This window comes from Astatotilapia calliptera, chromosome 3, assembly GCF_964374335.1.
Source record: "Astatotilapia calliptera chromosome 3, fAstCal68.1, whole genome shotgun sequence".
Lineage (NCBI taxonomy): Eukaryota > Metazoa > Chordata > Actinopteri > Cichliformes > Cichlidae > Astatotilapia > Astatotilapia calliptera.
Window position 1 is genome coordinate 46,322,506 of NC_137424.1, and position 11,738 is coordinate 46,334,243.

The 11,738-nt window shown below is 39.8% G+C and overlaps 1 pseudogene; it reads right to left on the minus strand.

Moving 5' to 3' along the window:
- Positions 1-917: 917 nt before the first annotated feature.
- On the minus strand, positions 918-11,277 carry LOC145423199 (uncharacterized; annotated as a pseudogene).
- Between the last annotated feature and the right edge of the window lie 461 nt (positions 11,278-11,738).

Below are 11,738 nucleotides of genomic sequence, written 5' to 3' on the forward strand. Positions count from 1 at the left end.
ATAATTGGTGATATAGGTTACAAGCAAGTCCGGCGCTGAACAGAAATTGTCGCGCTATGCTCCTTTATTTATTGTGCATAAATAGTGAATTGTCCTGACACAATATTGCGTTTCGCTTCTGTTATTACCATGGTACACTGACAAAAACATATACTTTTATTCACAGGGTAAAACAGTTGTTTTGTATCACTAATTGTCCAGTGCGATTACAACATACAATATTATTGTCACTGCTACATTTCTGTGATGCTACCAGAAATTATTTCCACTACTAATTAATTACCGTTGAGCTCAAAGGTTATACTAATAAACAGTTAACGAATTTGTATTTATGACGACGATTTGTGAGACTGGTAAACTTACCTTTGTTCGTACGATGGTCTTTCGTTCTACACGGTGCATTTCAAGGTCCTGTACCCATCCGTCAGTAAACTGTACCTGGGCTTGTTGCAGTGACCTGAAGTTACTAAACTTCATGAGTGTATGCACTCACTCCAAGAACCGTATAATTATAAATCTGAGCGTGGTGAAAGTTGGGCAGCACGCTGACGTCTTTTGTCTACTCTGTGTGCTCGTAAGGGTCTGACCCTTTCACTCCTTTGATTTTTTCCTCGTATCTTTTCTTTGTCTTTTCGTCGAGTCTGTCTTTGTACAGACTTGGATTGTTTTGCCACGAGTTCCCTGCATGCAATGTGTGAAAATCACGTGATTGCTAAACAAGGGGGAGGGTGCATCCAGCCTCCTTGGCTGTAATTGGTCCAGCCCAGAGTCGATCATGACCAATTGGCCAATCCAACACCTTTCATTATATATACCCTTCATAAAAAAAAAAATCCATCGGCCCATAAAAACAAAAAATCACCAGCGGCCCACCGGGCATATGCCCGGTATGCCCGATGTCCAGTCCAGCTATGGCCCTACTGGGAAAAGGTGGAACAGTGACCCCCTTCACCTGGGACAGGAGGACCTTCAGAAAAGGGTGTCCCTTTCTGAGTGGTGGGACAGTTGGAAACCAGGCCATGTGGGGCCACCAGGATCAACTGCACCTCTTTGGTCTGGACCTGGCAAAGGAATGACTGGAGGATGGAGTATGGAGGGAAGGCAAAAGGGTTTGCCAGGTTGTCACACACAAGGGGAGGGACATCGCTCTGCAGGGAGACAAACAGATGGAAAAATGTTGACTCCCTGGAAAAAATGAAAAAGGTTGTCTTCTGCCCTGTCTGTTATGACAATGACATGGTGCCCCTGCAGACACAACAGAACTTACTTGAGTGCCAGGACTACAGCTTGCAGCTCCAGCATTTACAGTGAGGTCAGCAAGTATTTGATCACCCTGTGATTTTTTCCCCTCTTACTTAGAAATCATGAAGGGGTCTACAATTTTCAGCATAGGTGCATTTACACAGTGAGAGACAGAATCTGAAAAGAAAAATCCGGAAATCACATTTTATGATTTTTGAACTATTTATTTGTGAATTACTGTGTCAAATAAGTATTTGATCACTTGAGTCAAAAAATGTTAATATTTGGTACAGACGCCTTTGTTAACAATTACAGAGGTCAAACGGTTCCTGTAGTTCTTCACCAGGTTTGCACACACTGCAGGAGGGATTTTGGCCCACTCCTCCATACAGATTTTCTCTACATCTGTCAGGTTTCGGGGTTGTCGCTGAGCAACACAGTTTCAGCTCCCGACAAAGATTTTCTATTGGATTTAGGTCTGGAGACTGGCTAGGCCACTCCAGAACCTTAATATGCTCCTTACGGAGCCACTCCTTGGTTTTCCTGGCTGTGGGCTTTGGGTCATTGTCATGTTGGAAGACCCAGCCACGACCCATCTTTAATGCTCTAACTGAGGGAAGGAGGTTTTTGCCCAATATGTCACAATACATGGCCCATTCATCCTCTCATTAATACAGTGCAGTCGTCCCATCCCCTATGCATAAAAACACCCCCAGAGCATGATGCTTCCAGCCCCATGCTTCACTGTACGTATGGTATTATTGGGATGATACTCATCATTCTTCTCCCTCCAAACACGGTGAATGGAGTTAAGACCAAAAAGTTCTACTTTGGGCTCATCTGACCACAGGACTTCCTCCCATGACTCCTCTGGATCATCCAGATGATCCCTGGCAAACTTCAGACAGGCCTGGACATGGGCTGACTTAAGCAGGGGAATCTTCTGTGCGATGCAAGATTTTAAACCATGATGTCTTAGTGTATTACTGATAGTAGCCTTGGAAACAACCAGCTCCTCCCGTGTAGTTCTGGGCTGATTCTTCACTATTTTTGGCATCACTGAAACCCCACGAGGAGAGATCTTCCGTGGGGTCGACGGACATTGACAGTCATCGTTAGCCTCTTCCATTTCCTGACAATTGCTCCAACAGTTGTTCTTTTTTCACCAAGCTGCTTAGCAATTGCCCCGTAGCCCTTTCCAGCGAGGTCTACAGTTTTGTCTCTTGTGTCTTTTGACAGCTCTTTGGTTTTGCCTATGTTGCTACTTAGACTTGGCTGGTTGTGGGGTGCACAGGTGTCTTTATGACAGCTAACGACCTCAAACAGGTGCTACTTATTTAGAATCATGAGCAGAGTGTAGCTGGACTATTTGAAAGCAAAATAACAGGTCTTTGAGGGTCAGAAATCTGGCTGATAAGCAAGTGATCAAATACTTATTTGACACAGTAATTCACAAATAAATTGTTTGAAAATCATACAATGTGATTACCGGATTTTTCTTTTTAGATTCTGTCTCTCACAGTGGAAATGCACCTATGCTGAAAATTGTAGACCCCTCCATCACTTCTAAGTAAGAGAAGTTGCAAAATCACAGGATGATCAAATACTTATTGACCTCACTGTAAATGTCTGAGACAACCAATGACTGATCTAACAGCTGCTGAGCCGAGAGCCTTCATGGACTGTGAATGTGCTGTAAATGTTCATTTATCTCTGAAATAAATAAAATCATCCATCACTCTCTCTGTCCACAACATCATATACAGATACAGTGATACAAATAAATTATTTAAAAATCATGCAATGTGATTTCCTGAATTGTTTTTAAAATCCTGTCTCTCACAGTGGGAATGCAGCTACATTGTGAATTTCAGATCCCTCCATGATTTCTAAGTGGGGAAACTTGCAAAGTCGCAGGGTGTTCAAATACTTCTGTTCCTCACTGTATGTTTTCCTTCTTACTGCAACTTCCAAACATGTCAGTTCCTCACAGTATAACACGAAACTCCAAAGTATAATCACTGCTTTGTAACCAGCAGAGGAGCCAGTAAATCATCTATACTTACTGATACTAATGTGTCTGTTTGGCTGCTGTTACAGAAATGGTTCCTACACCTGTGATGATGACGTCAGTGTTTGACTCCAAACTGTCTGCTGGACTCTGCAGCATCACAGAGTCCACAAGTTTTTAGACTTCATGTCTGGAGGCATTACAACCTCATGACATATTGATATGTACTGAAATTTTTGCACTTACTTAACATAAGCTGCAAATAACATACACTCAACAAAAATATAAACGCAACACCTTTGTTACTGCTCCCATTCCCCATGGGATGGAGGTAGAGACCTAAAATTCATTCCAGATACACAATATAACCATCCCTCCCAAACAGTGGTCACAAATCAGTCCAAATGTGTGGTAGTGGGCACATCTGCTATATTGAGATAATCCAGCCCACCTCACAGGTGTGCCACATCAGGATGCTGATCTGACATCATGAGTAGTGCACAGGTGTACCTCAGACTGCCCACAACAAAAGGCCACCCTGGAATGTGCAGTTTTGTCTCACAGCAAAATGCCACAGATGCCACAAGCAATGAGGGAGCGTGCAATTGGCATGCTGACAGCAGGAATGTCAACCAGATCTGTCGCCCGTGCATTGAATGTTCATTTCTCAACCATAAGCCGTCTCCACAGGCGTTTCAGAGAATATGGCAGCACATCCAACCGGCCTCACAACCGCAGACCTCGTGTAACCACACCAGCCCAGGACCTCCACATCCAGCAGGTTCACCTCCAAGATCGTCTGAGACCAGCCACCCAGACAGCTGCTGGAACAATTGGTTTGCACAACCAAACAATTTCTGCACAAACTGTCAGAAACCGTCTCAGGGACGCTCAACTGCATGCCCGTCGTCCTCATCGGGGTCTTGACCTGACTCCAGCTCGTCACCGTAACAGACTTGTGTGGGCAAATGCTCACATTCGATGGCGTCTGGCACGTTGGAGAGGTGTGCGCTTCATGGATGAATCATGGTTCACATTGTTCAGGGCAGATGGCAGCTGAGAATGTCCCAGTTCTTGCATGGCCAGCATACTCACCGGACATGTCACCCATTGAGCATGTTCGGGATGTGCTTGACCGGCGTATACGACAGCGTGTACCAGTTCCCATGAATATCCAACAACCTCGCACAGCCATTGAAGTGGAGTGGACCAACATTGCACAGGCCACAATTGACAATCTGATAGACTCCATGCGACGATGTGTTGCACTGCATGAGGCAAATGGTGGTCACACCAGATACTGACCGGTTCTGGGTCCCCAGACCCCCAATAGCGCAAAAAACTGCACATTCCAGGGTGGCCTTTTGTTGTGGGCAGTCTGAGGTACACCTGTGCACTACTCATGATGTCAGATCAGCATCCTGATGTGGCACACCTGTGAGGTGGGATGGATTATCTCAATATAGCAGATGTGCCCACTACCACACATTTGGACTGATTTGTGACCACTGTTTGGGAGGGATGGTTATATTGTTTATCTGGAATGAATTTTAGGTCTCTACCTCCATCCCATGGGGAATGGGAGCAGTAACAAAGGTGTTGCGTTTATATTTTTGTTCAGTGTATATTTGAATAAAGAAATCTTAAGAGAATCTGTCACTCTCTGTACCCACAAAATTATATAAATATATTTTTCTTTCTGTAACTTAAGATTGTCAGATCATTGTCATTCTCCACCTTTCCCATACAAAAGCATCTCTCAGATATAATCACTGGGTTGTTTTTGCAGCTAGTATTCAACATAGGACAGAATTTAAAAAAAAAAAAATTGGTAAATGGCCTGTATTTGTATAGCGCTTTACTTGGTCCCTAATGACCCCAAAGCGCTTTACATATCCAGTCATTCACCCATTCACACACACATTCACACACTGGTGATGGCAAGCTACATTGTAGCCACAGCCAACCTGGGGCGCACTGACAGGGGTGAGGCTGCCGGACACTGGCGCCACCGGGCCCTCTGACCACCACCAGTAGGCAATGGGTGAAGTGTCTTGCCCAAGGACACAATGACCGAGACTGTCCAAGCCGGGGCTCGAACCTTCCGATTACAAGGCAAGCTCACACACACAAGGTTTCTGTAAGAGCGTACGTAGGCTGCCATGACAGACCACTACTTCCGTTGTCAAGTTTTATACTTCCGGTTACTCAAAGCGAGCCCAGTGTTCAGTCGTTGCTAACAACAAAATCAGTTACTTTGTGCTGTAATAAGTGGCTTTACCTGTTCGAGGATGAGCTCGGGTTCAACGTGTGCTATTGTCGGCTGCCACAATAATTAAAGAAAACTGAAAAACGCATTAGAAACATTCTGCCTTGAGCATCAACAACTTAGAAAGGCCTGTCTGTGCCCACCGCCCTACTCACTGCTTTCTATGCCGCGGAAGGAGGATCGGAAACTAGCGTGGCTGGCAGCTTCTTCTGTTCTAGAAGAAAGGTTATGTGATACAGTATATATATATATATATATATATATATATATATATATATATATATATATATATATATATATATATATATATATATATATATATATATATAAATTGCAATCAATTGAACAATAACTACTTTTTTATTCAACCACAATGTGATAAGTTCTTCAAATGAAAAAAAAATGTTGTTCTCAAATCTACAATAGTTAGTTGTGCATTTTTGACATTTTTTTGTGTTGGAAGATTACAGAAATACAGAACTATTTACAACATTTAATGTTGTCAGTTTGTCATTCATTTCCCACCATATACAACTATGTACATTTTAGTTGTATTGAAATATTTAACAGATTTCATATTGAATGTCTCCTTTCATTCACAAGACAGAGACCAAACTCTGCAGACATGTTGGTGTCTGACTGTCCCATTTATAGTTGTAACATGCATTAAACCTTGCCCATTATCTTCAAGTATCTCTCATTTAACTGAAACCGTCCTGCTCCATACTCCTCTACAAGTCGAGGTAAGAAATATGAGAAGTAAAACCCTCTCAAGCGCTTTACTTGTTCCTTTACAAATGCTTCATCATATTGCACTGTAAATGAAACATGCTCAGTAGGTGTCCAGATCACAAGTGTGGCAGTCTTGAGCCCTGTGCAAAACATTGTAAGTTGCACTTGCATGTAATAGCCTCTGCTGTCAGTTTTCTGCAGCTGCAGTTCTCCATCTACCAGTTTGATATCGCTGCATTTCTGGGTAAACTGCTCTGTGAGTGAAGGATAAGTCGGCACAGGACATTTTATTTCTAGAAGCACATCTGAGTCAATGACCTCGTCAGGACTTGCAGAGAGCCATCCTGGATGCTGATAACACTACCCATGTGAAGGATGTTCATACCCTGTTCTTTTAGCTGATGACAAGCTCTAACTTCATTTTCTTTACCATAGTTTGCTTCATAATTCCCACGAAAAGAAGGGTACATGTGCTCAGATAAAAACATGTCATTTTTTGTGGTGGCACGTACTGGAACTTTTTTATATTTTATCTTCATGTGATTGTACAGCATACAGCCCACACAAAGTTAACGAGTGGCTTTCACATGTAAACAGTGCTCCACGTAATACTTGGCTAGATGGCAGTAGCGTGACTCCTTAATCACAGCCTTTAACCAGTCCGTAGTTTCTGTTTCAGTGATTTAAACATTGTGATATCCAGAAAAGTGATATACCTTCCACAGAATAGCAGCCGCATGACTACATGATCTCCCTAATCCGGCGATACAGGAACAGCCGACTGTCTCCACTACTCCACTTTCTCTTAGCATTACCCATGCTAAGTGTTTCGCTTGATTAATGCTCTGGCTCGGCTCTACAGCTGCTTTAAGAATAATAAAGTCGCCTTGTTTGTTGAGCAATACTTTATCAATTGTATTTCTGTGCAGGTAATTATACGCCTCGGTGCTCTTGTAATTACGTAATTCCTCGCCATCAACGCCTTCGGAAAATATAAGGTAATTAATAATGTCGATGTAGCTAACATCGTTTCATGTCATCTACCCACTCCGTGAGAAGTGACGGGTGAGGCACTGAAACTGCAGTAAGAGAAATCTTTATCAACAGTGAAGGTCTAACCCCGCAACTGTACAGAAGAGGATTAGGGCCACTGGAAAATAAATCTGAGAAAAAAGTCAGAATTCTGAGAAAAAAGTCAAACAATGGCAGGCTCTTTTTATTTTCTTTTTTCTTTTTAAATTACAGTAATATGTCACATACAGAGTAATTACTAATTTATGTTTGGTGTTTGTACAGAAATTATTCAAAATTAAGATCGGTGTTGTAGGGAATTTCTTCCTGAGATGCGATGATTTAATGTTGTAATTTTTTCTGTAATTTCAACAGCAAGTAAACCCAGAGCCACACTAATAGCACAAAGTTCAAGCATACCAGCAGGGGGCAGTGTGAGACTGCTCTGCTTCGTGGAGGCCTCCTTTAGCTGGACAATTGACTGGTTCAGGCGTGACTCAGTTGCTTCTGAAGCTCAAAACCTAAAAGAAAATCATGGAAAAAATGTTATTAGTGTCTCGCAAGGAGGTCTGTACCAGTGCAGAGGAGGGAGAGGAGATCCAGTTTTCTTCACAAAAGACAGTACTGACGTCACTGTTGGGGAAATCTGTGAGTTTAGTATTTTATTCCAAAGCTGAAACACCACTCAGTGTTGCTGTCTGTTCACCGAACACCCAATGATTACCAATGAATATTTTTTGTAAATGTCAAATATTAATGCATAGACAAAACACAGTATTTGTATGTGAAACAAAAATTGAGATATCCTTCTATTGATTTTATTGTTCTACTCATTTTAAATTAAAATGGGTAGAACAATTAAGTGTTTAAAAATTAAGTAAATTAAGTGTTTAAGTTCATCTCTGAATGTTTGTAAAGCATTCCTATGTTAAGCTTAACAACCGATATGTGGAGCGCCGACGTCTGTTCGTTTTCATGGCCTGACTCTGCATTGTCAAGTCTGCACAATGGATAGACTCAAGTTTTACTTTGCAAAACACAGTTTTGCAGGCTAAACTTTTTTTTTTTGTGGTTCAAAAACACTATGAAAATTACTTTTTCATACTTACCACTGGATGTCTATTTATGTTGAGCTGTAAGTATAAAAGCATCCATTCTACAAGTTCTTGTTTTTTGTTTGTTTGTTTTTAAGTTGTTGAATGCAAACATTATTTTGTGCTGATATTACACATTTTTTCAGAACGAAAGAGTTTTTGGAATCTGCATAAAATTGCATTTTAAATTGCTTTTTGAATATTACTTAAATACTTACATTTAAAGTTCTGCTAATAGTTTAAATAAAAAGATCCGTATTGCTGAACTGTGGAATATTTTTGGTGCAGAGTATTTTTTGCATACTGTTATAAAAGAATAGCTTTAGTGTTTTCTTTTTTAAAACTTGACTTTTATTGATTATAAAATACACTATATCGGATTCATATCAGTATCAGCAGATGTCCAATTTTATGATATCAGTTCAACAACCTTCGTTTTTGACATGAAGAACTTTGGAGCTGTTGGACACCAGAGCAGACTGTTTTTGACCTCTGTTTGTGTCACTTGGAGAAATAAAGAATACAGTAGACTTTTTGATTAATGCAAAAAATAAAAATAAAAATTAAACAATGAAACAAAAATACAGTAAATCCAGATCTGTTAAAAATACAGTTTTGAGAAGCAATATCAAGCATTAAAAGATCAAACTGGAAACATAGAGATGCAGCATAATGTTTTTTGTTCTTCTGAGCAGGCTCCAATGCCTGCATGTCTGTCAAACTGTAGATTATGATCTATTCTGCCTCAGGCTTATTGTGAATCTACTGAAAAACATCATGGTTTCGAGTCAGGCTACCTAGAAAACAGGAAATGCAGCTTGTGGTTTCAGCCAAAAGGGGTCTGTTAAAAAGTGCATAGTGCAGCGTGCATCAAGCAACAGCGAGTTGCAAAAAGCACAGTGGAAGTTTCACTTTGATCTCTGTGTAGATGGCACATGTTTATGTTTATGATTTATCTGTACTGAAATGATAGTAATAATTATCACTGCTACATGTAAGCATGCATAACATTCAGTGAAAACGGATCAAAAACTGTTGTCATGATGACACATGGTGGACTACTGATAAAAACTGTGTGGGCATCAAGAGAATCTGTGCAGAGTTTGTTTCCCACGTTAATAAGCAACTGCCCTCAAAAGTCTCTGCGTTGACATGATGTAAATGCTCATAGAAATCTCAGTTACATGTGTCTGTGTTCTTAGATCCCTTCTGTTGAACTCTGTAATAATGATTGATAAAGAGAGAAGCTCAGCTGTCAACTGATCACCACATGATGGTGAGTTGGATCAGATGGTGGGAAAGGATGCTAGACAGGCCTGATACACCAAACTGTGAAGTGAGGGTGTGCTGGGGGCAAGGTCTTCAATTCTCCCCTCCAGCACAGTTTCGATAGCATAGGGTTTCGATAGGGAGATTGGGGACATGGGATTCAAATAACTTGTGATCCGCATCAGAACTACTGTATTAAATTGTGGCTGCAAAGTGGTTGTTGCCTCTCGTGATGGTAATCCACGAACCAAAAGGTGGACGCCTGAGGTGCATGGAGCCATCAAGTTAAAGTGGTGGGTGAAGTTGTGGGAGGCAGGAAACAAGTGATAGGTACCAACGGGCCAAATGGTGTGTGGCTCTGGCAGTGGGTGAAGCAAAAACAATAAGGCTAGAGAACGAGACTTATTGTCATCGCCAAAGTGATTCTGGAAAACCCCTCAGTCAACTCAGGAGGGAATAGCGGTGCTCTACTTACACAATGTATCGTCCAGGTTCTGCTCACTTAAACTGAGGATACAGTTGACCAGTAAAAAGAATACTTCTACCTCTACAGTAGCTCTGTTTTGAGCTCCGACAACAAATTTGCTAAATTGTTATTTGTTTTAGGAAAAAAAAGAACAACAAAACAAACAAACTACACATTACAATAAAAATGTATTCAAGGATCATGTGTTGGTAACCGTTCAGAGTTAATTCAGTCATATTGCTGGTAATACACTACAACATCTTCTGATGGGGTGTTATACATGCAATTAAATAGTTTGGAAAGAGGGCAAGATTTTGTAGAACTGGTTTTATGGAAGTATACAATATACATAAGTATACATAAGTTTACAGTTTATTTCTTTAGTTTTATGAAGGATGTAATTCAAAACATTTGTAAATTAAATACTAGAAATGCATACTTTACATTTCCACATGGTAGAGTTACATAAACTTGATCCACAACATGCAGTTTTCAAAACAAACCTTTTTTTTATTGCAGCTTTAAAGAAAAAAAAAAAAAAATTCACATCACATATTTGGATTCTCTTAACTATTTTTTGACCTTTAGTCAGATGCTCAGGTCTAGTCTGTACGTTTATGTCCAAGTAAGACAAATAATTGTTTCAGATTAAATGTGTTAGTACTTAATGTTACTTTGATATGCCGTCAGATAATAAATGTAACTGTGAATGTAAATGTTGTCTTTAGATTTCATCTTAAGCTTTAGCTTCAGTCCAGCCACACAGTGAGTCATTTCCTGTGTTTCGGGTCACAGCCAAATTTAAAACATATTTCCAGCACAAAGAGAGAACATTCACAGATCTATTCTGAGGTTAAGTGAGCTTTTTCACATTAGTGCTGCATGATAATATTTAATCTAACAGTCAAATATATTTTATATCTTTTTATAAAGTATGGAGGAAGGATTTACAACATATTTCCTGTTGTAAACAATCAAAAGCAAAGACTACAAACATACAAAACTCTAACAAAGGTGAGACTTTGATACTTCATAAGTTAGAAACCCTGTGACTATTTAAACAGCAATAAAAATACACCTGTGATTTCCATTATCCAATGGGCATTAAATACATAAATAAAACATGCTGTGAATCAGACCTTTCTCAGTTTCATACCTGCCACCTCAGTCTGATGGTCGGCATCACAACATAAAAACGTAAAGAATCTCCAGAATGACTCAAAAAGTTATAGTTTTAAGAAAGATGAGAATGGTATAGGAAGATCTGTGCATGAAGAACAAATTAGATTACAACTCACCAGAGCTGTCTTCTATATGCAAAATACAGTATAAATGTGAGGTCAAGCTAAAAAAAAAGGAGAGAGAGAGAACGAGAGAGAGAGCGATACATCAGACTAACAGTTACTTAAAAAGATAAATAAATGAATAAATAAATTCTGTCTCAGACAGTACAAAGGGCACTCACTGCATAAGAACAACACATATAACTGCAAAAGTAAGATTTGGCTTGATATATATATATATAAGAAGAAGAATATATATATATATAAGAATATATATATATATATATATATATATATATATATATATATATATATATATATATATATATATATATATACATACACACACACATATATATGT